At 37.7% G+C, this 27,072-nt stretch overlaps 2 protein-coding genes across 2 annotated transcripts in view; both read right to left on the bottom strand.

The window, feature by feature from the left end:
• Positions 1-15,083, bottom strand: part of LOC100544870 (sodium channel protein type 2 subunit alpha-like) — a 58,496-nt gene extending 43,413 nt beyond the window's left edge. The window contains exon 1 of the mRNA XM_085227766.1: positions 14,958-15,083. The gene's annotated coding sequence lies outside the window, so the exon portion shown is untranslated. The remainder of the gene's footprint in view (positions 1-14,957) is intronic.
• A 2,407-nt stretch (positions 15,084-17,490) lies between these two features.
• Positions 17,491-27,072, bottom strand: part of LOC146543984 (uncharacterized) — a 131,297-nt gene continuing 121,715 nt past the window's right edge. The window contains exons 7-9 of the mRNA XM_085228283.1: positions 19,414-19,549; positions 18,185-18,333; positions 17,491-17,787 (exon numbers count right to left, since the gene is read on the bottom strand). The gene's annotated coding sequence lies outside the window, so the exon portion shown is untranslated. The remainder of the gene's footprint in view (positions 17,788-18,184; positions 18,334-19,413; positions 19,550-27,072) is intronic.

Raw genomic sequence — 27,072 nt, 5'->3', positions numbered from 1 at the left:
TCAATAAAGACAACCATCAAAGTTTTAAATACAAGTTCAATCTGTGGATGTAAATGAATAAGCGTCTAACTCCTTGATTTGATGCTTTAAAGATAAATATATAAATTCAGTATCTCCATGGATACTGTATAATTTCATAGTAGCTGCTTGGAGATGGAGCTATGAAGCAATACCTTTCTATATTTATTTTCAAATAATCATGGTGCTTGCTCAGTGGTTAGTTTCCTGTGTTCGTCAGCTGAAAGAGAGTAGAAAGGAGAAGCAACCACTATGCAGGATTCATTTATGTTCTTCACACTGAGCATTTCTTACGCAATAATTGTTTTCAGTTACAAAACTGAACACACTACTCAGATTCTAAAGAGCTATAAGGTCTCTTCAGAATACAATTGCCAGATTCCCCCGACTGTAACCAAAACGTATTTAATCCAGAAATCATTTAAATCCTACAAGTCTTTGCACCAACAGACGTTACTTAGAAAAATGAAAAATAACTTTTATTCTTGTAAAGGAAAGTTTCAGATGAAAAAGGCTGATTTAGCAGGATGTTTAAAAAGAAATGTGGTGTTTTTTTAGGCATTCAAATTTAAACGAAAAAATAAAAACATGTTTAAAACAGGAACACCTCCAACAGAAAGGAAGGTTTTCACAACTACTTACTCTGGTCTAACTTACAGAACAAGTGCTCAAAAGATACATGGTGAGCAAACAAGCAAAAGATAAACAGCTGTGACAGTACTGCAAGTTGCTTTGCACACTTAGATTTCTCTTGCATCAGATTTGCTGAGAGTGATTCCAAGAAGTCAATAAACAATGCATTCAGAAAATTAGGAAGTACAGTACTTGTAGATTAAATTTTCAGAAGCAATCTGCATCCTATTTCACCTTCACCAAATTAATGCCAGCAGAAAAAGAAAAGCACATAGCCTAAAACGAAATGTGAATAATTACCACAATAGGCAAACTGCTTTCAAATGTTCTGCCTATAAGAAACCCAGACATTTATGAAATCCTTACAGGTCACAGTCATGATGACATCACCTGTTCTTGTGCTCACAGAACTCTGTATCATGCTGTTCTGTCTCCCATTGGTCTGGTACTCATGAGTTATGCAATCCATCGATATATAAAAGTTGCAAAGCAAGTGATGTCAGTGAAACATCCTGCATGAAGAGTTAGAAGATTGCCTAGAATCATTTCATGAGAGAGACAAAGCAGTAAGTAAAACATGAGCTTTACTATTTTTCTTTTCAAAAGAGATATCAAAAAGTCTGTGTAGTCCTTAGTAGGACTCAGGTTCAAAGAATGAGAGCTTATGTGTGTGCTCACATATGTGTACAAAGAAATCCAGAAACTACTGAACGTTGGAAAATGTTTCTTTCAATTTCACACACTCATTTAGTATCTGTCTAATGCTACTTTACATACAACTAAACACTCATAATACAGTACAAGTTCTTAAAGCAGGAATTCTTATTTGATTTAGCATATATGAGAACTGAAGCTTTTAACATAATAGCAAAACCTGATTATGCAGGTACTCCTTGCATAATGGACCACTTATTGGAAGGTGCTCAGCCGCTCTGCTTTCTAGCACAGCGGAATAAGCATTATGATATACCACATCATGTTACATGACTAATATTAAATCAGTTTTATCAAAAGCTGCTCACAATTTCCAGAAATACTTGAAAGAGATTAAAAAAAAACAACAACAAAAACAACCAAAACCAAAAAACGACCACCTCAGCTATGTTTAAAATGGTTACAGTCTCCTAAGTACTCTTTGTTACTATGAGCAAACATGTATATGTAAGTAATACTTAGAAGTTACATAGTCAAAAGTATAAGTACAATAATTTTTTCTGAATTAATGGAAAAATGACAACATTTACAAGAAGTGAATTTGCTCTGCATTACAGTTGCACATAAAACAAGGATAGGATTTTTTAACATCATATGTTAGGAGGCTGGAGAAGGATGTGTTCAATAAATATTTTTTTTGCATGTATAAAATACAAACATTTCTGCAAAACAAGGTGGACACTGAAACAAGATTCATACCATTTAGCTTACTGTTTATATTCACCTGCTAGAAGACTGGTATAACTGCAGCCATGCCACATTTAGTACATTCATGCAAAGTACAAAATCCAAAATATACTTTAAATCTCTGTGCAAACTGCAGTGTTGTCAGAAAAGTTTGGTCACTTTTATTTTGTGAAAATAAAACCTAAGAAAAAACAGCTACTCAACTAGTCCGATGTCTAGGACTACTTTACACGACAAAGTTGAAATGAAATCTCCCAAAACTCAGGGCTGTGAATAAAGGTGCTAAGTCAGAGGCTCTCCCCAAAACTGTCTGGAAAGAAGCTGAACATTAGAAATGTTTTGGCATTCGTTAGCCTTTCAGTAAATTGCTAGTAAAACCAGGAAAGTTCTGAGATCTCCACTTCATTAAGAGCTTTGATTCAATCAATAAACAATTACAACTGTATTATTTTAAAAAGCTTTGAGAAAGGAACACGCAATTCTTCTAGCATACAGAAATGCCTATACATTTATACGGGTATGAATTTTCTGGTCTTGCAGCAAAAAGCAATGATACATGAAACATCAAATCTTATGATCATGTATGGCTTTCCACCAAAGGACATGATGTCCCCTAAAATAGGCCTTTCTCAAAATTACTCACATTTTCTTTTCCTTCAGCAATACAAAGCAAGCAGTTAACTGTCTTTCTAAACAAACATATGCTGAATGACTTGAACTTCTAAAAGAGTCTGCCCTGAGAAAGAACTCAGCAAAAGGTAGATTTAGAAGAAGTCAGGCCACAGCAAAAACATGATGCAAAGAATGAAAGCAAGTGAACTGATCTCAACTATCTGCAATGACTCTCAAAACAAAAGGGCATTTTGAGTTAATATTTATTATATATTGGGTTAACTATTGTATGGCAAGACTACTATGATAAACAAAGCCTATTTTGTTGATCAACTGCTGTTTCCTTGTTATAAAAAGAAAGCTAATGGCTTTGTCTTTTTATTACCAAACCTTTTTCCATTGATCAATGCAAAGTTATTGGGGTCCACAGCGTTAATTAAACAAGATGGCTTTTCTTGCATTTGTTTATAAAAGACACGTGCTCCTCACATTGCTAAAATCTATCATCCTGGTACAAACATCCACAGAACTCTGCCTGTGACCCTGGAAGACAATCTAAACTTGCTGCTGGCTGTTCTTATCAATCATCTGATAAAAACACATTGCACAAAAAGAGGCAAACATTGAACAGAAGCAAAATGCCACACAAATTATTTATTTCATTAAAGGAGTTATTTGGGAAAATTCTAGAAGGCTGAGCCTTCTATTCACTGCCTGGGGGAAGCCCCAGATCCAACAGACTGTTTTTGCTGTAAGTTAAAGCATTTAGAGCTGCGAGGTAAAACGGAAGGTAAAGTTTCCTTCAGCTTTTTATAGCTAGGAGCTGGAATTTCCAGAGCGGACCCATTGCTGATCCATTAAAACATATCCTGCCAAAGTTCGTATACTTTCTAATAAAGACGGCCTCAGCAACAGATGAGAACAACTACACAATTTTTGTTCAGATGGTAATAAATTACACGCACATATTTCAGAGTATATAAGCACTGTGCACAGCAGAGAAAGTGTGTGCATCCACGTGTGTGGGATTTTTCATCAGCTTAGATCTTGCAAACAAAGCAACAGAAATCCAAGTGCCAAGCTAACAGAATCCCCACAGAAATCACTCAAACCTTGTACACAATGCTCAAACAGTGCAGACACCTCTGAGTGACTCATTTCAGTGCATAAAAGCGTAGCACTTCCTGTATATTAGACTTTAGACCATTATGTGGCTCAAATTATCTGTATCACCATTCCAATAACTTTCCTGATTTAAACCAAATTAAAAATAAAATGATCTTGAATGTCTTACTTCTACAAGATTAAAATCAATGTGTTGAAATCCCATGGAATGACTGCATCAACACCACCCATGAGGGTTTCAACAATGCAGAAAGTATTTCTCTGAGTTATTACCAACTGCATGAAAATGAGTTGTTTGAAGTAGAAGACAATTTCAGCTGCAGCTACACAAAAAGATATGCCTGCTTCTGATAAATCCTTGGTACTGTATTTATAATCAGTTATGCAAAATACCTTTAGAGAAGTCAGAAAAAAACTAGGCTGAGAGGCCCCTTTGGAAGCGAGATAGTCTATACTCCAGCTCAGAATGAGGTTAAACTCCTTACACGACTTACACTCAGAAACCTGTAAGCTCATGGGGTCTGTTTCAGACTGCACCTCCTCACTCTCCATATTTTTTCAGGAGGTCCCGAGGTGCCTCATTAAATCATCAATCCATCACAACCCGACCTTTCTAACTCCTTACTTGCATTCAGCACTATGTGCCCCACCAGCTCCCCGAGTTGTGTTTAACCAGATGGCATTCTGGAACACGTTCCGTACCTTTTGCCGCTCTTTTCTCTAACTCCTCCCCATGTTTCAGTTCAAGTGTTGGTCCATTACTAATGTGAGACACTCATGCAAAACAGCAGCAATAAATGATATTAAACAGCTGTAGCTCTTACGTAAACTGCAGCTGAAAGTTCCTCCCCTAAACAGCAAGAATGAAGAATTAGGAACTAAAAGAGAACGTACTCTTTAAGCCACACCAAGTCAAGATTTAAAAAATGGAAGACTTCTTTTTTTTTTTAATTAGGAAAATCCTCTTGAAAAATTCAGAAGGCAGAGAAAATGTAACAAAATCTAACAAGATACAAGTTGATAACATGTTGCTAACCCCATGTCTACTGTTTACTCCATTTTAAATAGACAGGAACAATTTAATCCTATTCCTTAAATTTACATAGACTACAGATACTGGTTTTTAATCCACCAGAAATCTCAAAACGTAGTTCTTTCCTTTAAACCACAGGACCAAAGCAAATTTTTCTACCTATATTACAAGACACAATTTTCCATTTAGTCAAAATTACTGAGACTGTAAAGCAATCATGAAGTTCATTTGCTGTTACTTGTCACACCACAATACCAGTGATGGAATTTTTACTAGGTGTTTTAAAGACTATATTAAAATCAATTTTGTTGCACTTTGATTTTCCATGTACTAAAATGAGATGTTCTGCAAAAGGGTCAGAGATAGCAGAAATGAACTGATGTATATAAAAGATTACAGAAAGAAAGTGTGCTTTGTGGAACCTGTTTGAGGTCTGCACACCTTGCCACATTAGAAGCTTTAAAGCCAGCAACACAAACCACTTCAGGTTTTCTGCCTTAAAGAGAAGGAAAGAATAAGCCTTTTTTTCCTTTTTTTTTTTTAAAGAGAAAAAGAGGTGTGTGAGAGGAAGTATTACTTCTTTGCCTTCCTCCCTCCCTCTCACCAAATCCCCCTTTCCCCCACCACGCTCCCCCCCTCCTCCCCCCCCGGTATAAGTAGTAAAAACTGGCTATAGGCTGCAAAGGAAATACAGCAAGCAGTGCAACCAGACATTTCAGTTCTTCGTTCTGGCCAGACAGGCTCCCTGTCCCTCCCTTAATGGGCTCATTAGTGTAATCTGAGTCTACTTTTTGTGCCTGTCTAATTTTCTAGAGCCTCAGCTGCTGTTCTGAAAATCAATACAGCTGGAGGTGATTAGTAAAACATGGCTTGGATTGAAATGATACAGAGGCAAAATTTACAAACCCATTCTAACCAATGCTTATGCATCTTTATGCAAATGCCCCAGAAAAGGATAATTGCATCAACAGACATCATAGCAGAGATGTATGGAAAGACGTTCTCATTTTAAAAGAATTTAGCACTTCCAGTATATTACTGAACTTTTGTTAGAATCAGAAAAAAATATTTACTTATGACATCCATTAAAAACCTTCTGAAGCAGATTAAGCATGTAAAATTGAGATGAGGGTTCAATGCCAATTATTGCAATTAATGCAATTAAACAACCTAAAATGCAGTGCTGCGATGCTGCAGGAGATCTTTAAGCTGTCAAACACATTGGCAAAGTTCACTGTATACATACCAGTGAATGGGACAGCATGAGAAGGAATGAAAAAACAAGCTAGACCACTTAATACCATGATGGGAACCCACAGAAGAGAGACCAAGATTCTGGAGCTTGAAGTTTCCGAAGGATTTGTCCTTTCTCAACCTCCTTTCCCACTTGACTTTCTATTTAACCTGACTTTTTAGTGTTGGACAGATTGACATTGAAGTTTATATGAAAATGCATCCACCTGGCAGGCATATAGCAGTAAACCTTCCGCCACTACAGAAAACCATACAAATCCTATACAACTGAAGGCTTTGAAGCTGGAAACATGTCTCATGTTTCTTCTTATTTACTTCCTTTGGAAAAACTATTCCTCTCTTCCAGCCCCTATATAAGCAGCAATTATGGCCAACACAAAACAAGCTTATTTTAAAACCAAACCCCAAAGTTAGGGTACCCCAGAGCCTGCAGGGGAAAGGATGAATAAACAAACAGATACAGCAGTATTCTCTAAAATGAAACAACAGATTCTGCTGGATGAAAAAGGAAATGCTAATCTGAGGAAGTAATTTAGTAATTTAATTTTACAATTATTTGCCTGTCACTAAAAATATTTTGTTCTCCACATTTAAATCAAGGGTTTCAAAGCCAAGGATGCAATGACTGATATCAACTGCCAACTGATGTACGAACTAGAGGCAGTAATGAAAGACATATACTGCACCGAGAGGTTGATAAATACTGAAATACTTATAGAAGTTAATGCTTCATTAATAACTATCAGCAAACCAGGGAATTCTATTTTGCAACCAATTTATATGGCTCAAAGTCTAAGTTAAAAGATGTTCCTTCTGTCAGAAACAGGAAGCAAAACTTTCACCAATCAACAAAAAGATTCTTGATGGGTAATGATAAGAGGATTATTTCTACGAGCTATTTCATCAAAAGCTGCAGGCAATGATAAATGCAGTGTTTCTGTGCAATTCACTCTTCTAGTCACTGAAAAAATAAAAAATATATTTTTTTTTCACTTCATATTCTTATGAAAATATCCATATTTTCCCAAACGTGCTTCACCTTGTAAGTAAATGACTGCAAGCCGAGGAGAAAAAGCTGATTGTTTTACTGACCTGAAACTTGATAATTTCTGAAAAGAAAAAAAATATTTGCAGTCATTGCATTAGAAGCATATAAAAAAATTCACCTACTTTACACTGCATTATGAGAGTGTGCCATTTACTGGAAGAGAAAAGCCATAGAAAAAGTGTCCGTCAATCATACTTAGTCAGAAATCACAAAATTTATTTGCTTGGAATTACCAATTTTCCCTGTCTTGAACCCAGAGGTTCACAGCCCTTCTAAAGGTGCACACTTGGGCACTTAGCATCATTCTGAGTATCATTTATTCATAAAAGATTTTAAATAAACTGATGAAAGCCATAATTTGGCAATGTGAACCACCAAAAGAAAAGTAAGACTAGTCAGGTCAAAGCATTCATCACAGCCTTCAATGGAAAAATAAAGTAAAAATCTGACGAGGCCGGCAGTAGCTCACAGCAGATGACTGTGCAACAACCCGGAGCGACGTAACAGTTTTAAACGAACAGTTTCTATGCATTTGCTGAAAACTGGCAGAAAGCAGCCATTATATTGCACAACCACAATATAATTAGAGCCGAACTGTAAGACATTCATTAAATACATTTATTAAAAAACAAACAAACAATACAGAGAACATGGTTTCATTTTTTGTTTGGTTTTTGATATTTGTTTTTAGTGTAACTCACCGCCTTTTTTTTCAGACTAAAAGAAAGCAGCCATTTCAGACCAGACCACCAGATCCGCTGTACTTCATAAGCCCTGTGGAATGACACCCATTTGCAAAATCTTCCATGTTCCTTCCTCCTCAGTCATACAGTAGGAATAAATAATTTAATGAAGTACTCATCAGGAGAAGGGAATAGGCTATTAGTCTGTGCCTGCATTCTTTTCCCCTCGCTTTCTTCAATCTTTTAGGTGTGTATACATTAGAGCTTAGCAAAATAACATGATTATGAACTTAAGAAAAAATGCTTCCGAGTATCTTCAAATTCATTCTCGGCATTCTAAAATTATAAGTAAAGAATCAGTATGAACAGAACGTTATAATTTTTGGGAGTACCAGAAAAATCACACTACAGAAGAAACTAGAAGGAAAGGCATAAAAAACCATCCCAAACAATGCTAAGTATCACTCTTAGAAAATCAATTACATTTTTCAATCCCTATAATTAAACGCTCATCTGCCCCCAGAAGGCACTTAAAAGCACACAATCCTCACTTGCCAGTAAACACATCTACATCTCTTAAATTACTTACGAAGGGCAAGATAGTCATTTGACCCATTCCTCCAAAAGTGGCAGGGTTGCGTCTCACAATTATTAGCCAGTAATTCATGTCTTAGGGCCACTGTCCCATTTGGCCCTACGTGCAACTAAAGAAACCCAGAAAAAGCATGTAAAGTGTTATATTGCAGAAGATCTAGCTCACATCAGGGTAGAAAAGCAGTAAAAAGGGTGAAAAGCGCAAAGTCAGCGTAATTTCGGCACTCTGTTCACATTATAGACAGAGCTTCTCGAAAAAGGGGCATCTGAAGACTTTATTGAAAGTTAAATGAACTTCCCACAGCAGAAAACAAGAGCCACTCATTTTTATAACTCCTCGCCCAAGTCTTATGCCTAAATAGAAAAGCACTGTGATGATTAGTAACAAAATAACACATATACTTTGCCAGTGATTGCATGTTGTCACAAATACAGCATCTGCTTAGTGCAGCAAAACCTCTAGAAGTCACTCCTTTATTCTACTTCACCATCGATGAAGTACGTTACCACTGCATGGAAGGACAGAATTCTGCTTGAATTCAGTGAAAGGACAGCGACACAGGATGAAAATAAAATATGCCTCTAGGGATCGGGAGACAGAAGGAGAGTGCAGGAAAGAATTACAAAATAAGTGATCATGGTTATTTTGTGCGCCAGACAAATGGACTTTCATTCAATTCAATACATCTAATTATCAAAACAATCTTTTTTAAGCCACAGAAACTGCTACAAAATATCTTTAAATATCATCTCTGAAACATCATTAAGTATCAGCTATGAGTATCTACACCATCAAAGCTTTAGATGACATCTATGCAATAGCTATCCTACAAAACAAAAAACCAATGACTTGTATATTCATACATCACTTGAAAGAAATACAATTGATTTAAGTTTTTAAGAATATAAAGATCTAAAGTTCACAATTCTCATTGTTTTTACTTAATTCTATATTTTTCAGGTGTCACTCATTCTGAAACATCGTTTCCCAGCTGAAACTGAGGGTCATGTTATCAATGAAGTGCTGGGTCACAATTGAGAAATTTGAGAATAAGCTGAGATTTTGCTTTTTATAAAAAGCAATATAATCTTTTTAACTTGTGAAAATAGAGTAAATCCTTCTAAAAATGACACCAGTTACACACATGCAAAAAAAAAAAATCTAGGAGTTACAAATATTGAATTCAAATTTAAATTAAACAATATATTTTTCTTTAAAAATGTGGTATAAAAGATGAAGCCTGTTATTTCCTAAACGACCTTAATGGGTTTCCTACTGTCAGCTGGGACAGAGTTAACTTTCTTCCTAGCAGTTGGTATGGTGCCCTGTTTTGGATTTAGAGTGGGAATAGTGTTGCACTGTTTCACTCTGCACAAAGTGAAGGACATTGCTTCATATCACGCTGTCCTGCCAGTGAGGAGACTGAGGGTGCACAAACCATGAAAATTGCTGTCTCCTAACAAGTAAATGGTCATGTTCCTGGACCAGTTCCTTCTGACTGCACTGAATGTGTGATCTCTAAATAAAGACCTATCAGCTTGTGATGGATTGGCAAGGAAGCCACTCACCTACATGGCTCCTTAAAATGAGGTGACTCTAAATATGAAGTTTCTTCTTCCCTGCCATTCCTCCTATGTCCATACATACCTAAGCAATGACTCTACACAAGATTTTCATCAATATGGATCATCTCACTGACTTTTCAGAGCCTCATTCTCTGCTTCCTCTTTCTTCAGCTGACCTGTAAATATTTAAAGGTAACCAAGACAAGAAGTATCTAACCAGGAATTTCAGCTCCAGGATAATGACCCTGACTATCAAGTTAGGAAGAAAAAGAAAATTTAAAACATCCTGTACATCAGAAAATAAATCCAGTTAAACTTGCAGCAAATTAGAAGTTTTACAACAGAACGTTGCAAAGCATTTACACAGGTTGCAGCTACACAACAGGTGGTGGTTTCCTCTGCCTCTGTTAATTTGACTACATACATTTAAAATTCTGAAGATACTGTATGTTTCCAAATCACTAAGTTTATTTCAATTCTTTTGAGTTTTCCTGCTTGACTACAGACCTTGCTGAAAAGAAGAGCTCCCAGCTAGAAGTGAAATGAAGACACAGGAGCTGAGCAGGATCAGCACAACATCATCTGCTGTCCTCAAGGCCAAGGAAATATGTAACTCCCGGGCACTCGGTACCAGGGAAGCCACAGATGGATTTAGGGCAAATAAGCCTAACTCCCTACTAGATGGCTGACCTCCAAGTCTAACATTTCCCTACTGGCTGGCCAGAATCCCAGAAGATACATTTCTCACTATTATAATAGGCTTGCATGTTACTTGATAGAGCCAGACAGCCAACAAGTGTACACATGCTAATGAAGCATTTGGGTACCAGAAACAAAAAGCTCCTTCCTGGCTGTTATCTGATCACTTATCAATTTCTTCTACACATATGGCTAACTGTCACCCCATGAGTTGCACAACACTGTCTAGCCCAGGAAGGCAGGCATCAACATGGATGCAGGCAACACATGAGCAGGGAGGAAGAGGTGGAGACACAGGGATGGCTATGAGAAGAAAATGATGGGTGAGATGCTCTAGAATTGCTAATGGAAAGAAGAGAAACCCTGTAAAGGCAGTAGGAAGGAGAGGATACAGTCTTACAGAACCTGCCATGGCCTATCTGCCAATACAGAAATTATTTACATACAAGAAAAATATTTAGGTAAAACAATTCCCAAAATGTTGCAAATATTTCAAGAGATGCATCATACATTTGGGAAATTTGGAGATATATTTATGAACACAGTCAGATTTCAAATGGCATACTTAAAGCACACAGTAAAAAACTTTGCAACTGCACTGCAGAACATAAATCAGTACCTGCAATAGCACGGAATTACCTGCACCTTAGAATGAGATCTAAGTGGGCTTCAAGATTCAGTCTACTTTTTATTCTTCTCTTTAATACTTTCTCAATTTTATTATGTACTCATTTCCATACCAAGACCTTCTGTACGGTAAATTAGAGTTGTTAAGACACAAAGCTAAATGATGAATCAAATGCAGAGGGCTTGCCTTGTCATTTCCAGGAACTCAGGCAGAAGTCTTGGCGGTCTCTTAAGGAGTACCCTCAGGAAAGACAAAAGCTCCCAGAAATTACATGCTGCTGTGGGTGCACTATCAACAGCATCAGATATTTATCCAGGCAAGGATGTCGGGCAGCAGCACCAGTTCCTGTACCCGCACTGCGCCTGCATGCAGAGAACTGCTCGCAGTGAATTTGTCTCCAGCACCCAGCAGAAGCAGACATCACTGCGAGGGCACAAAGGGCTGCCTTGTGCCTCTCCACAAGTCAGGCCAGTCTTTCTGAGAAATTTTAAATAAGAATTTTATATCCAAAAGTTCAGGGTAACATTCCAAAAAGCATCTTCTTCAAAAGACACTGCTTCAGGCTAACACAAAAATAAAACAGATCTACATGTCAATAACCTCAACAACAGAATGATAAGCCAAGAGAATCAACTAAAAGTGTAGATGAACAAGGCACTGACATTTAAAATTTGTCGGAGATATATCACACAAGAGATTTTGTTGCTTCCCTCTATTTAACTTGTTGAACTCCAGGCAAGAAAATTTCATTCAGCCAGTAAGTCCAATTTGGACAGAATTTCTATTGAAATAACTGTATTAAGCTTATCAAAATGTATTCGAACTTCCATTGTTTTTTTCTTTTTTCCAGAACGCAACAACATGCAAGATGGTTTAACCTTTCACTTCAACTTCTGCATTGCTGCTCAATTGCTACAGTGGAATTCTCCCAAGATTTTAAGATACATTACTGAATTCATTACATAGCATGAGAATGTACAACCTGTAGTTAGAAATGCAAGAAAGAGTTTATCTTTAATAACTAATAAAATAGTTAACAGTGACAAAAGCCTTAACAACAGAAGCCAGATAATTAATGGAAATTTACTCCTGGACTCGAGTGGTTGTGCTGGTTGAAACGTTCAACAATAAGAATGACTCAACTCTCCCTAAGGAGCATGACATCTCTGATTATTATTGATAAATACGGCCTTGTCCTGGGCTGAGCCTACAATTTACTTCAACAGAAGAGAAAAATCTTTTTGAAAATTAAATTATACCAGCCTCCACTCTGTGCGTTCTGCACTGTATGCACGTATGCACTCCCAAAGGACATGCTGTATTACTAGGCATCCAACTCAATGCCCCAGTAAAAAAAATAAAGGAGGACACATGTGCTTCAAGGATTGGGATGAAGCATACGATGTTTCTTTGCACTGGAATAAAGCAGAATGTGTTCTCCACGCTATCACTGCTTATTAGTAGTAACGATGTATTATTAATTAATGTTTACATGAAAAAGAAGTCATATTTACCATCTTTTCTACACTACATTGAAGATTCCTCTTCACTTCAAACAAAATAAATGAGTATTAAAATAAAATACTGAAGAGGAAAATGTCCATATCAATACTGTGCTGCTGGAAATAAAGCCTGAGATCAACAAAATTGATTAAGAAGCCCAGTAATTTGTTCACGTCCCACACTATTTATCCACACTTTGCATTTCTTTTAATGAGTGTAAATAAAAATCAATACAATCCATTTCACTAATTTCCATTTCTCTCTGCCAAACTTCAGCTGCAAACACTAAATTATGTTTTGAGAACGAAAAGGGGAACTCCTGCTTTTGTGTTTCTTAGGAATCATATGAAAGTATCTATGAATGCATTAGCCTCACTCACATCTTGCATTTTCATAAACTGACATTCACACAAACTTAACTATATATCTTCAAAAGATTATTAAGTTCACAATATTTTTAAAAATATGTAAGAAAGAAGTAAACACAAGAGCCTAGATGAAATTATCTTCTTAAATCCCTAACATACATAAGTGAAAGAGGCAGAGCGCGGCTGCAATGACCTGAAACCACTCTGCCTGCCTCACAGCCAGCCTGGCACTGGGCAAACCAGGTAGCACCCAGTGCCTGCTTCCACCTGCCCAAGGCTCCATGCATGAAGCCATGGCTGGGCTCTGCCTCCCCACCATGACACACCCTTTCCCATCAGGACCACCAAGGAGCCTTGAAGCCCAACACACAGGATGATTACGTTCTATTTGTGTCCAACAGCTAGTTGAACAACAGTGCAACTGATCAGATCCTAATAAAAAGATCTTCAGTCCAGATAGAAGTGAGAGGACATTTGCCACCCAATACTCACATAAAAATGGCAATATCAAAATTGCTTTTCATTCTATGTAAAAACCCACACCATAATTGTGTTGTTTTGCTATATATCAGATGATAAACACATCATTACATAAATTCATCTTCAAAGTATTGAAGTGTGTTTATTTTCTTTATTTTCCTAACTCTCATGCATATGTATTTGCTCTAAACAAGCTTCACCGGAATAAAAATCACAATTTTCACTTCCAGTACTGAACTTTGCTTTTTCCATTGCCCTCAAATTAAAAGTGTTTTTACTGCATCCCAGAAACAAGACATGTTGGTAAAAAAGACACATTATATTCATAGGTATACATACGTAGGGGAGAAGTGTACTGACGCTTATTTTCTGGAGGAAAATCTTTCCCATACATGACTTCTCACTAAACAAACACATGCTTTAATACAAGGGCTGTTCCCATGTTTATTTCCTTAACAAGACACTTTGAGGTCGAAGTAGTACCCTTTGTTTGGAAAGTATTTCTGCACCACTAGCACTTCTACAGAAACAAAACCACTGCTCCCTCTGAAGCACAAGATGGAATGCCAAAGGTGTAGAGTTAAGGTAACACAGTGCCTAAGTGCAAGGAATGTATCAGGTTCTGATGTACCATGTGAACTCCCCACCAGTAAGGCTGCCAGATGTGGCAACATGCTGTTGCCCTTTTTAGCTATCCTATCGCTCGCTGTCCGCCATGCACTTTTTCGATCTTCCCACAAATGTGGTCACTAGTGCTTAGCAACCAGCGGAACATGAGAGGAGACAGCAAAATCCTCCACCCATAGCTCATCCTGCTCCATCTCCACATCATAATGTATCTTTCATGGCCAATTAAGAGGAATGTATGTTCTATGGGTCCACAGAGACACTGAGCAGGACCTCAGAGGTGGCATGGGCTGAGCAGAGGTTTCTTTGATATGCTCATGCATAGAGAGCTAATTTAACAAGCTGATGACTGAAAGACCCTGACATATGTGGGCAAAACAGCTCCCCAAAGGGTTATGCCAATTAATATTTAAAAAGGGGGAAAGGGGGAAAAAGAAGGGAGAGAAAGAAGAGAGAGAGAAGGGAAGGAAGGGGAGGAAGAGAAAGAAAGAAGAAAAGAAAGAGCTGAATATCAAGGCGATGGGGAACAGAAGAGCTTTATGCGGCGGCATAAAGCTCTCAGCACTCCAGCCGCCCTCACAGCCGAGACCAAAGGGTCACCAGAGGGCCAGGAGCTCGAGAGCAGCACCGAGAGAGCAAAGTCCCGACGAATCCCCGGTAAGCAGCCAGGAAAGCAGCTACTCACTCACTTCTCCCATGCCACAGGTAGGTGTTCCTCCACAGCGCTACGCGGCCGCCGGTCGCACCGTACCGCGCCTCGAGCCCTCAGCTCCGCGCCGCAGCCCCGCGGAGCCCCGCCCGGCCCCGCCTGAGAGAAGAGCCGCGGCCGCCGCGCCCCCTGGCGGAGGCCAAGGACGGGGCGGGGTCCGAGGGAAGGGCCGGTTCCGCCCAAGGAGGACGGGGGAAGTATCAATGGGGATACTAGGAGATCTCGAAAGCCTCGGGGTGCCGTGGGAAGGCGGCGGCCGCGCCCGCCTCAGTCGAGGCTCGAGGCGGCCGCAGAGGGCGGGAAACCGGCCTCGCGGTTGGGCGCTGCTCCGGGGCGGACGGCAGGGGGCGCTCTGCTGGCTGCAGGCTTCAGGGCAGCGTGGGCGTCTGAAGAGGTCTGGGCTCTGAGTCCCTACATCCCACGGTTCTTAAAACGTGCATCTAAAGCCTAGGTGCTGGCTACAACCAAGCCCACAACAAAACATTTAACTTATCCACTCACCTGGACTCCGTGGCACTTTCAACGTTGTGGCTTATATTTCTGAAGGCCTCCTGCCATGGCCTGTGTGCACTGCAATTATTGCCCCATAATGTTCTCGGGAACTCTTTGGAGGACTGCATAGACTGCTTACGGCTGTTGTTTTTATCTGTGGTCATAGACAAACTGCTCATGAGCTAAATCCACCTGAAGTCACTGGAAATATCTTAAAATCTCTGCTATTTCCAAACACACAAGGGCAACATAACATGGTTTTGATGTCAGACAAGTTTTGCATTTGCTTTTCACAACAGAATAATAATCCAGGTGATAGCAATCCTTCTTTGGAAATAGATCTCTTTGGAAATAGATTTCTTAGGAGCTACCAAAACATAAACACCACAAAAGTAAGTTTGAAAATGTTCAGATGTGGTCTGTTTTCTGCATTCATATTTACTTGCTTCTAATCCACTATGGGCATAGGATAACGGGAGGAAAGAGGTGCTGAAAGAGCGCCGTACTCTTCACTTTTATCATTTTAGGATGGATAACGGGTCATGTGTTTCTCTGGCATACTTGGGCATTTCTCCAGGTTATGCTGGATTTGATACCCACTCCCCAGCCCTGCAGAACCTCCAACACAGTCATGTTTGTCTTTGAGGCAGGACAAGCCTGATATTCCATATAGGGATGATTATGGAGTTGGCTAATAGCAGCAGTGCATTTAAAAATTACCGCACTTTACAGAACAATGTATTTACTTAGAACACAGAATACTAAAATAAGTGATTTGTTATATTATGTTAAAACAGGCCATTCTAAGGCTTTCTGGCATGGATGTGGTGTTTTTATACAAGAGAAAGGATTCTAACTGGAATAGCTGATCAGTATGTAACAGACTTCATCAGAGGCAATAAACCCGTTTCTGAAGAGTGAATTGCAATAGTCGCAGCACCCCCGAGTGTTCAACGTGGGTATTGCTTCATAATCAGTACATTTCTTGGAATCACAGTATCCCTAGTTGGAAGAGACCCACAAAGATCACTGAGTCCCAGTCACACACATGAGCACCCAAAAATCAAACCATAATACTGACAGTATTGTCCAAAGACTCCTCAGCAGCTAGGGGCCGTGTCCATAGTCCCGGGCAGCTGCTCCATGCCCACCACCATTTGGTGAACAATCTTTTCCTAACACATACCCACCCCTCCCCTGACACAGCTCCATGCCATTCCCTTGGGCCCTGTCACTGTCACACACAGCAGAGCTCAGTGCTACCCCTCCAATCCCTGCGAGGGGCTGCAGCTGCCATGAGGCCTCCCCTCAGCTCCTCTGCTCCGGGCTGAACAAACCCAGGGACCTCAGCTACTCCACATGCATTTTACCCTCTAGACTCTTCACCATCTGTGTAGTCATCCTTTGCGTGCTCTCTAATAATTTTATCTCTTTTTTATATCGTGGTGCCCAAAACGGCACCCACTGCTTAAGGTGAGGCTGCGCCAACACACAGTACTACTGCATTACTAAGAAACATGGTGTTTACCAGGGACACATTAAATTTCTGCAGTACACTGATAAACAACAGAAGGTACTCCCACATACATAGATAATGTGTTACCTGGGATCACGTTTTAAACACATCCTTCAGCACTGTGTTGCTTTTTAAATTCCAGTTTTGTTCTTGTAACTACAGTCTTCTGATTTCTCTTGATGAATCTCTCTCTCTAGGCACAAAGAAGTCCATGTCAGATATCTCCCTGAATTCCCCATTTAGAAAGAACAAAGTAACTCACTGAAGAGTCCTTCAAATATTATTGGCCAAGGAGGTGTAGCGTGGAAGTCAGAAGCCTCCATTATACTACAGAAAGAGAGAACATCATCAAGAGTGAAATTATAGCTTCTCCTAAATATCAAAAGACATCATGTATAAATCAACAGAAAACAAAGAGAATTTGAAGTTAGCAAAGTAGCTAGTAAGTAGTAGAAAAAAATGAATGAAAAAACAAGGCTGTCTATGTTTAAGGGCTTTTATTATCTATCAGAACAGTTGGCCCAAGAATTCATCCCTAAGGATATCAAGTTATTTTTGGAAGTGGTTATACAACAAGCAGATTCTTCTCTGGGGTGTTTATGGCCACTCTTTTAGGGTGAGGAAAGCCAGCCCAGTTGTCTTGGTAATGTATGCCCGTAGATGGAGACGGTAATCCGGCAACATGGACTCATCTGTTTGCACATACTGCACAGGCAGGTAAAAAAACAGCAGCTCTTGCAGTGGCCTTCAATTCTTGGAAGGGCAGTCATGACAGTAGAAGTAGGATGAGGCTTCTCTCTAATGTGCATGATGAAAAATTGACGGATGAGAATAGATGTGTGTCATATCACACATAGAGAACGTTTCAATTTGCATAACATGCATGCATTAGAATCACAACAGGAAAGCTTGACTGAGAAGCTCCTTATAAATATACATTTTCATGCTTTTTTTTTTTTTGTTAATAGGTTGTCTTAGCATGAGGCCTTATACTTTCATGGGAAAATGAGAATGAGGCAACAAAAGAAATAATAATAAAAAAAAGAAGTGTTGCAAATCCTTAAGATTTTGTTCACCTGAAAAAGAAACTGCAAACTTTTCAAGTGATAGCACCTAGTGCACCTAGTTCTCCTGAGTCTTTCAATGAGTCTTTAGTGGAGATCATTTAGTAATGTGGCCAGTGAATATTACTCACTTAACTGAGAGAAGAAATTCCTCCCTTGCTTCCCCCACCTCGCTTGCCAGCATTGTTACTAAATGAAGGGGCCAGCTGCTGTTTATTCTGTCACTTCCTCTGCAACCGGCATGGTACCCAGTGAGAGGCTGCACCAGTGCAGAGTACCCCTGGGAAAACACAGTGATCAAACAGTTTATAATCTCATCAATCCTATGCATATTGCAGTGCACAACTTGCTTTAGGTCCACCATTACAGAAGTAAAGCATGGATACAAACGTGCACAATACAAACATATTGAGCCCGTTTGTAACTTACTGTAGGGAACCTGCTTTAGCAGGAGGCTTGGACTAAATGATCTCCAGAGGGCCCCTCCAATCCCTGCAATTCTGTGATCCTGTGGGGAATAAATGTCTAGTACCTATCTTGATATAAATGAGTAAAAACCAAATGGAAGCTGCTATGGTTTGTAACTAGACACATGTATTTTCTCCAAAACCTAGCAAAGAAATGTTGACCTTTTCAGTCAGTCTTATCTACTTTCCTACTTACAGTAGATCATCTTAAAGTACAGAACAGAGTTGCACTTTGCCCAAGCCTGCTGCCAAATAATAGTATTACCATACAGTGCATTACTGTTCTAACCTTTCATTCATGGACCTGATAAAAAATGAGACACTTCATAATAGGCTTCAAAACGTCTAGTTTCCTGCATCATATTTCCAACTTGGCATTAGGCCATATTAAAGTCACAATGCTTGCATTAATGTACAGTTTCCTCCCAAGGACTGGATTGATGCAAAATGAAAATAAGCCACGATCAGCATCATTCCCAATGCTTACAAACAGTCAAAAACAATTTTATCATTGGAATTTCTTAATGCGTACTTGTATTAGCTTTGTCTTAGTCAACAGTTGCCCTTTTTTTTCTAAAGTCATGCCATCTCATTTTACTAATCACATTGTTTGATTCCTTTCTGGCATTACATTATCAATCTTCTCCCAGCTTTTCACTGCAATGGCTTCTCCTATATTTTAGGATAAATCATTCACATGGCACCCTACAGCAGAATTGTCACGTGTCTGAACTCATTCTATGACAATGGTCTAAGAATTCAGCATCAAATTCAATGCAATTGTTTGATGGTGTTGAGTCAGTATATCCATGCCAAAAGTTTCAGTAGTTAAGTAGAAGTAGAAAAGGCAAAAATGCAATGTCATGAGGTGCTGCTGTTGCAGCCCTACGTACCAAAGGACCAGCTTCAGCTCATTCTAAAGTGCTGTTGCATCAAACTGCTTACTAATAGTAGAAAGTACTGTGTTGCTGGCACTGTGATTCTTTTGATCTTCTCCATAGCTTGTGCCATTAGGCTTGTGACACAGAACTAGGGGACAACAAGAACGAAGATGTTAAAACCTTTCAAAATCTGCTAGTGAACTAGAAAGTGACTAGGAAATAACCAAACTTAAAAATACCGGAAAAGCAAGCAGCACTAAAAAACTGCATTTAAGACTTTTCCTGCAGAACAGCCCATTCAAATTTAAGCAAAAACAAACTGATAAATATACAAAGATATTTAGAAGAAACATGTTAAATGTCTCATTAAGCTACCTTGTCTCTGCTTTTAGAGGATACACATAAAAGAGTGCTTCACGACAAAGAATTCTATAGTGAGTAATGAATTAACTAATTTGCTGCTTCCTCCTCACCATCTTTCAACATTCCAACAACCATGTTTTCTCTCCAGTCACCTCATATTGAAATGGGCATGTGAAGAAATTTCTGCATTTCCATATATAGCATACACTGTTACACCCGTGAGTGTGTAATATTAAAAGATTGGGAAGTTGTACATAGGTGAAAAATGTTACTTAAAGATGTTGTAAAAATTCACTTCAGATTAGAAAGAAAAAAACAAAACATTCTTAATAATAAATATGTATTTAGTAAGAAATGGTAAAAGCATTTCAAACCCAGCATTCAAAACCAATCAGTATGACCTTTTAGCTCAGTTTCCAATCCTAAAATACACTCAGTAGAAAAGTTGGATCCAGTTTACATACATGAAATCTATATCTGTATTCTGACAAAAACTTTAGATAATTTTTACTGAATTAATATTGAAGATAAATGTGGACAGAGATTATTCCCCCTACCCACCCCCCAAAAAACAAACAAACAAACAAACAAACAAAAAAAACCCACAAGCATTTCCTCAACTATTCTAAGTCTTTTTTACCCACAAGTTCATTAAATTTTCTCTCCATTATTTCTAATATTTGCATAATTTCTGTCTTTAACTGAGAGAGAAATCCAATTGTTGTTGTAGTTCAATGTCAAACTGACTTGAAAAAAAGAATTAATGTGAGTGTAAGATGTAGAAAGTGAGTTCTTATTTCAGAGAAAGTATCTGCTTTTCAAATTATGTGTTTTATTACCTTTATCTTGCTGATGTTTATTCAAAGTCCACTTATAAGTCCACTTATACTGCTTTGTAATGAAAATCCGGTCCACGTAGTCCATTCAAAAGCTAAAAAACTTTAACAAAACTTCACAGCCGCAATCTCCATTAGAGGGCACCCTTATCTAAGTCATTTTAGTGCTGGTACGGAAAGCTTAAATTAAAGCATACTTTTACTCTATATTGATGTTTACACAAGACAATTTAGTTTTGTAAGATTTCCTCAGAATCTATAGGATCACCAAAATTAAAAAGTTTGTTAAGTTTTGTGTTGTAAAATATGTTTATTTAACAAAGACAGATTTTTAGCAAGAAATGTAGTTTAGCTAACACATCTTGAAGAATAAGAAACGTTTTCTCCTTTATTTTTTTTATTCAACTACATCCTATATCCTGTCTTATCATAGAAAAGTTGAGTTGGGTTTTCTAATTTTGCTATTAGGAAGCTAGTGATTGTTAGCTACCACGTCTAGCTGAATTACTACCGTTGCTCAGAGATAACATTTCAATGGGAATAAGACTATGATCAGCAGATAAAATTGTTTAATTCATGAATTGTTTATTTAAACTGCCATAAAATGTCTATCCATTTGGTAAGGTGCCAAGAAGGAAGGAATCCCATTTTAAATGTCAGAAATGTACTTACAATACATTAGTATCTTTACCAAAAAATACTGTTCTACCATGAAGTTTTCACTCAACTGCTCCTCACATTCTGACAACCAAAACATTCCCCGTTTATGTGGGACTTGCACTGGTTCAAACTTTCTCTATTTGTCTTTATATTCTAGATTTCTCTCTCTCTCTCTCTCTCTTTTTACTCTCTCTTTTTTCTTTTTTTTTTTTTTTTTTTGTTAAGGATGTGAATACAGATGAATGGACTGATAACTGATAGAGTATTTGCTTGAGAAGCATTAAGATACTGGTTTTGACTTTCTCTTAGCCAGGATGAATACTGTTGGTCCTTCTTAATTTAAACTGTGAGTGTCTTTCTGGAAAACTGTGGTTTAGATTAGGAAACTGAAATTTAGGGTAAGCAATATTTGTCTCTGAAGATGTGCACACGTTAGTCTTTTTAAAAGCTTTCCATATTTGAGAACAACCACTGAAATTTTGTAGATGTAACTGCTCAGCAGTTTTTCAAAGCAGACTGTAGGTCTCATTGTCCATATAAGGTCTGATTTCAAGCACCTATGCTGGAAAATTTCTTCTTGAGGACTTTTTTTCAGTGATGTTAAATACAGTGGTACATGCAAGATCTCCCAAGCAGGCAGAATGCAAATCTACAAACAGATTTACCAAATAATACTTGGAATGGAGGAAAAATCCCCAGTCTCTACTAAAAACAGTATAATAACTTATTATCAGTGGCTCAGGTAAACAGAGGATAACCATCAGTTTTGTCACAGTGGCCTCAGAAGATAAGATTAAGTTCTTCTGTAAGTGATATGATTTAGCATCACATTTTGATTAGGAAACTTCCACTTTCCCCCCCCCCACAGCAATTCAGCCTGAGTAACATCCACTCTCCACTTAAATAAATTGAATCATCTGATGATGGACACAAATATACTGAGTTAAATTGTCTGTGCAGCTGTTTTAAACAATGAAGGCCCACAGGTGACTGCTTGAGCCATTCCTGGTAGTAGTATTGCATTCTGAACCAAACTAACTAGGAAAGAAATTGTTTCATAGAATCATAGAATGGTTGTTTCTTTCAGAGGATTCTCCTGAAATATACATACTGAGCCAGAGTTACAGCGTGGGCACCTCTATAAACATGGTTTGTAGAGTCTTATTTTTTAAGATCAGATCTAAGCCCAGGCAGTACAGAAAATAGCCTCTGTATTAAATTTTGCAATGTATTATTACAATTAACAGCACATATTCTTGAAAACAACTCAGAAAAAGATGCTTGTTTTATGCCTTCATATTCCACTCAGGCTCCAACAATACAGAATTTCTTCCTCTATTTTCCAATTTAAATGATGACCCTCCATTAATCACAGAGTTTTGCAAATGTTCTTGCATATGTGCAAACTGCACAATGCTCCTTCTCTGTGAGAATTATTTTTTAAATAATAAAGAGACAGCTTTTTATAAAAAGAGATATATTATTCTGATTTGTTCCACTGTCATGAAATGTCTGACCAAATGGGGGAAAAAAAGGCACAGCTTGTCAAATTGCTTTCCTGTTTCAAAAACTGCAATTGTTATTCTTTCTGATTACTGCAATATCCTATCTTTGCTACTAATTTACAGGAGTTGTCTATAGTTTAGGTATAAAGACAAATGAGCATGATGTAATTATCTTTCTGCAGCAGCTTTGAAAATGTTCACTATTTCAGTAACATTTTTTTTAGATTAAGTAATTTGCAGTATTAATTAAAATCTCTGATATTCACCTGCAAAATACCAAAGTTATTTCCTACAAAACATACATTTTTTCTTTTTTTTTATTTGTCTACGACTTGAGTTCACTAAAACACAGTAAAATCTTATGTAACAAAACCTAAAGAGAATATTGACAATTTATAGTTTGAAATTAACAAATTTGAAAATGTGTATAACTGTCAAATTATTGATTTGTCTAATATGAAATAGTAAAATCTTTACTTAATGGTAGCATAGTGAAATGGAGGTGACATTTGATATATGAAGTACTTCATAGAATCACAGAATCCTTAGAGTTGGAATGAACCTTTGAAGGCCATGTAGTCCAACTCCCCTGAAGTGAACAGGGACAGCACAGTTACATCAGGCTGCCCAGGGCCTTATCCAGCCTCGCCTTGAAAGTCTCCAAGAATGGTGCATCAACCATATCAACCTGTTCCACTGCTTCACCATTCTCATATTGTGTACTTGGTTATGCACTATAACTTCAAATCTACAAGACCAAACCCAAGGAAGGCTGAAATATTAAGATCTGCAATGAAAATGGAATACTTATATACTGCTTACAGTGTCTGTTTAATCAAATTATGGGAAATAAATTAACGTTGTACTATTTCTTTCTCCTCTTACAATTTTTGTCATAATAATGAGATGTTTCAGGCTTTAACATACAGAACTGGTAGGAAATGGGTCACTTCCAATTCCATAATTTTCAATCTAAGAAGATTTTATGGATAGAACAAAAAAAGAAGAAAAATACAGAAAAAAAGGTAAGAAAAAGCTGTGTATAGGCCTTGGCATAAATGAGCATTTTGAGATCTCATGTAATATACTGGAATACTGCTATCACCATGGCAGTTGTGAGAATGACAGAAAGCAGAGATAACATTAGGTTGGTTATTCTTGGATTCTATAAAGAAAATCCAACATGGCATTACGTAGAGAGGAAAAGAAAAAAGAATAGTTAAAATCAGGAGCATACGATTTTCAAGTAGATAGGATAAAACCTGTAACTATTCAATGATTTTAGGGCAGATTTGCCATTCTGAATCTGTTTACATCAGTCAAAACTTTCAGCCCTGCAATCTGCTTTCTCATAATAAGCCAAAGCAGATCAAGAGAAACCACTCTGAAATGGAGTAAACAGCACATCAGAAATCTAACAGCTTTTCAGAAGCACACAAAACAGCTGCAATTTGATATGTAAATGTAATGGTGCAGTACTGACTCGCCACTGCAGAGCAGACAGATGGCAGCAGACAGCCATACGAAATGAAGTACGACTTTAACATTGACCTTCTGAAGCAAAATTACATGAGTTAACAGAAATCCCATACAAGTATGACAAGATGTCTCAACATGGTTTCATGACCTATTTTTTTTTCTTTTTTAAGAGGGATATAAGTCTGCATGGAGATTTAAGAAAAACACTTAAAAATGTAGGCTAGCGTATGACTTAAACGTGATTGCATATGTTTTCTAAGCTTATTTTACTTTAGAACTTTTGAGTTTTGATTCTCATACACAGATTTCCAATAGCTTCATTGCACACCTAAAACAGGAATTATATTCATGTCAGTGACCTTCCAAAGAGGACATGAAGAAGTGCTTTTAGAAAAATTTCACAAAACTGTCAAGTCTTCAGTGGAAAGTCAGCAAGAACTTTTTGCAGAAACTGTTGATGACTTTCATACAAGCAGAAACAATGCTTAATGGGGAAAAAAAAATAAAAAATTACACACACACACACATATATATATATTCTGGCAGCAGAACCCATGTTGTTTAGAAGTTATTTGGGTACACACGACTTTCAGAGCATAAAGCAGATGAATAATAAAAAAAAGAAAATGACAAAATTTAGGTCATTATCCTCATCTACTAAAGAAATAATACATCACCACTTACTTGAAGATTCTTCATTTCATGACCTACTGCTGGAAAAGTTCACACTGGTGAACAAAACAACTAGACTGGAAGATTACCTGCAGTGAGGTTTTCCTGGCAGAAGCTCTAAGATTTGAGGAGACTGCAGATTTAAAACTCTACAGATTACAGTGGAAATAGCAATCCTGTGTCATCAATAGACTGCTACCAGACTGAGGAAGCAGCAAGAACGCTGTACGAGCTTTACAGACCCAAAGGCATTATTTCTATCTAGTATAGGAAAGGATTCCTGAGGAAAAAATTCTCAAACATGCCTAGTCCTGGGACAACTTCATTTTTTGGCCAGAACACAGTGCTTTCTGAATAAGAAAGCAAGCTGAGAAAATATTACTGTGATCACCAGAAAATGAAAACATAAACATTTTTGAAAGATATCAAGAAGAAAGTTTCCATAAAGAAGAGTGTTTATCAGTCACTCACCATACATAAAGGATAGGTTATGGAAATATAAGGGAAAGCATATCAATAGCACTTTTGTTTCCAGAATAATTTCTCAAAGACACTAAGAAGTACTATGTGAAAGTCACCTGCATAATAACAGTCTGAAAGTTTCAGGAAACTAACAGTTTTGCAAAAAGAAGAGGTATTACTAGTGCCCACTGTGAGATCTGGAAAGTTGTCAGCAAAGCATACAGATGGACTATAACTGTTGAGAAGATTTAATTAAAAGTTTGCTCTCATTCAAAACCAAAAATAACGTAGAAAACATTAATAAATCATTATTTATTATTTCCAGTATTAAAATATATACATTAGTGGAAGTGTCTTTTTGACATTATATATCTGCAAGAAGTTCTTGCCTTTTACTAATAGCATGGTTTCAGGGGAATAAAGCAGGCAAGGTACAAATGTAGAGAAGCTGATTATATCTCCAAGACTGCAGAGGAGATACCATGGTCACACATAGTGGTGAAATAATATGATGGAACAGAAAGAAATCCAGAGCTGCTAGACCACTAGTTGAATTAGTCATTAAAATTATTCAGAGTCTGTCCTATTTCTATCAGCATATCAGTTTAAATGAGGGATAGAAAGTCAGGTTTTCTATAACAAAGCCTGAACACTCACAAATGTCCTTTCTTCAAGCCAGTTGCACCAACACAGCAGATGTAGTTACAGGCCTCGAGAGAGACTCTGTTTTCCTGTGCAACACATGGAATACGGAATTGGTCAAGGTGACACTGTGGATAAAGCTGGAATTCTTTAGCATATATTTGATTAAATTGCATAACATAAGAAGACAGTTCCAATGTCATTCCTCTGCTGACTGCTAAATTACTTCTACCAATCAGTCTACTGAATGCTTTGGGTTACGTTTGTACTCCGTATTTATATAGTAAGATTTAGAATCCCCCTCATAGTCCTCCTGTAAATTAATCCCCATTTATGTCCTCATTTTAATTGCATATCTTACCAGATTCCTATTTTATATTTAAGAAAGCAATCAAAAAATGAACCATCAAGTAAGCAACAGTTCAGAAAGAACATTTCACAAGAGACTACCTTGAAATATAATAGTGAAAAATGACAAAAGCACATTTTTTCATGCTGCAGCTATCATGCTATAATTCCTGCATGAAGCAGCTTCTAGATATTTTGTTGTGGGAACTACCCTAACTCACTTATAAAGGCGATGTCATGGCAACATCTTTGATTAACTTCTTATATTCACCCATACAGACATGTAAATAATAAAGTGCATTTTAAGGCAATTTTGCTGATGCTTCAGAGGAGGATAACATTACCTAAGAACTATACCAAACCCCTGAAGCCAGCTCTGCTTGTAAGCTAGCAGACTTTGAAATCTCAGAGGCCTTCCACTGAGTTTGACTGATGAGCATGGCTGTGGTGGCAGTCCCACAGTGGAAGGATACACAAACTGTCTGCTGCATGACAAAGGGAGAGTTGAATTGGATGGGATAAACACATCCTGGAGGATCTGGGTCACCTGCACAGAAATTTAAATGGTCCTCTTTGACCGATTTTGTTCGTATGGCCATTCACAGAAATGTGCATTTTCCATTTACAGAAATAACACTTTTGGAAAGAAGCAGCATATATATTTACTTATATATATTAAAACAAAAACAAAAACAAAAAAAAAA

Source organism: Meleagris gallopavo, chromosome 7 (genome assembly GCF_905368555.1).
Source record: "Meleagris gallopavo chromosome 7, MGAL_WU_HG_1.1, whole genome shotgun sequence".
Lineage (NCBI taxonomy): Eukaryota > Metazoa > Chordata > Aves > Galliformes > Phasianidae > Meleagris > Meleagris gallopavo.
Note: the sequence above shows the minus strand (reverse complement) of the source record. Positions and strands in the feature narration are given on the sequence as shown.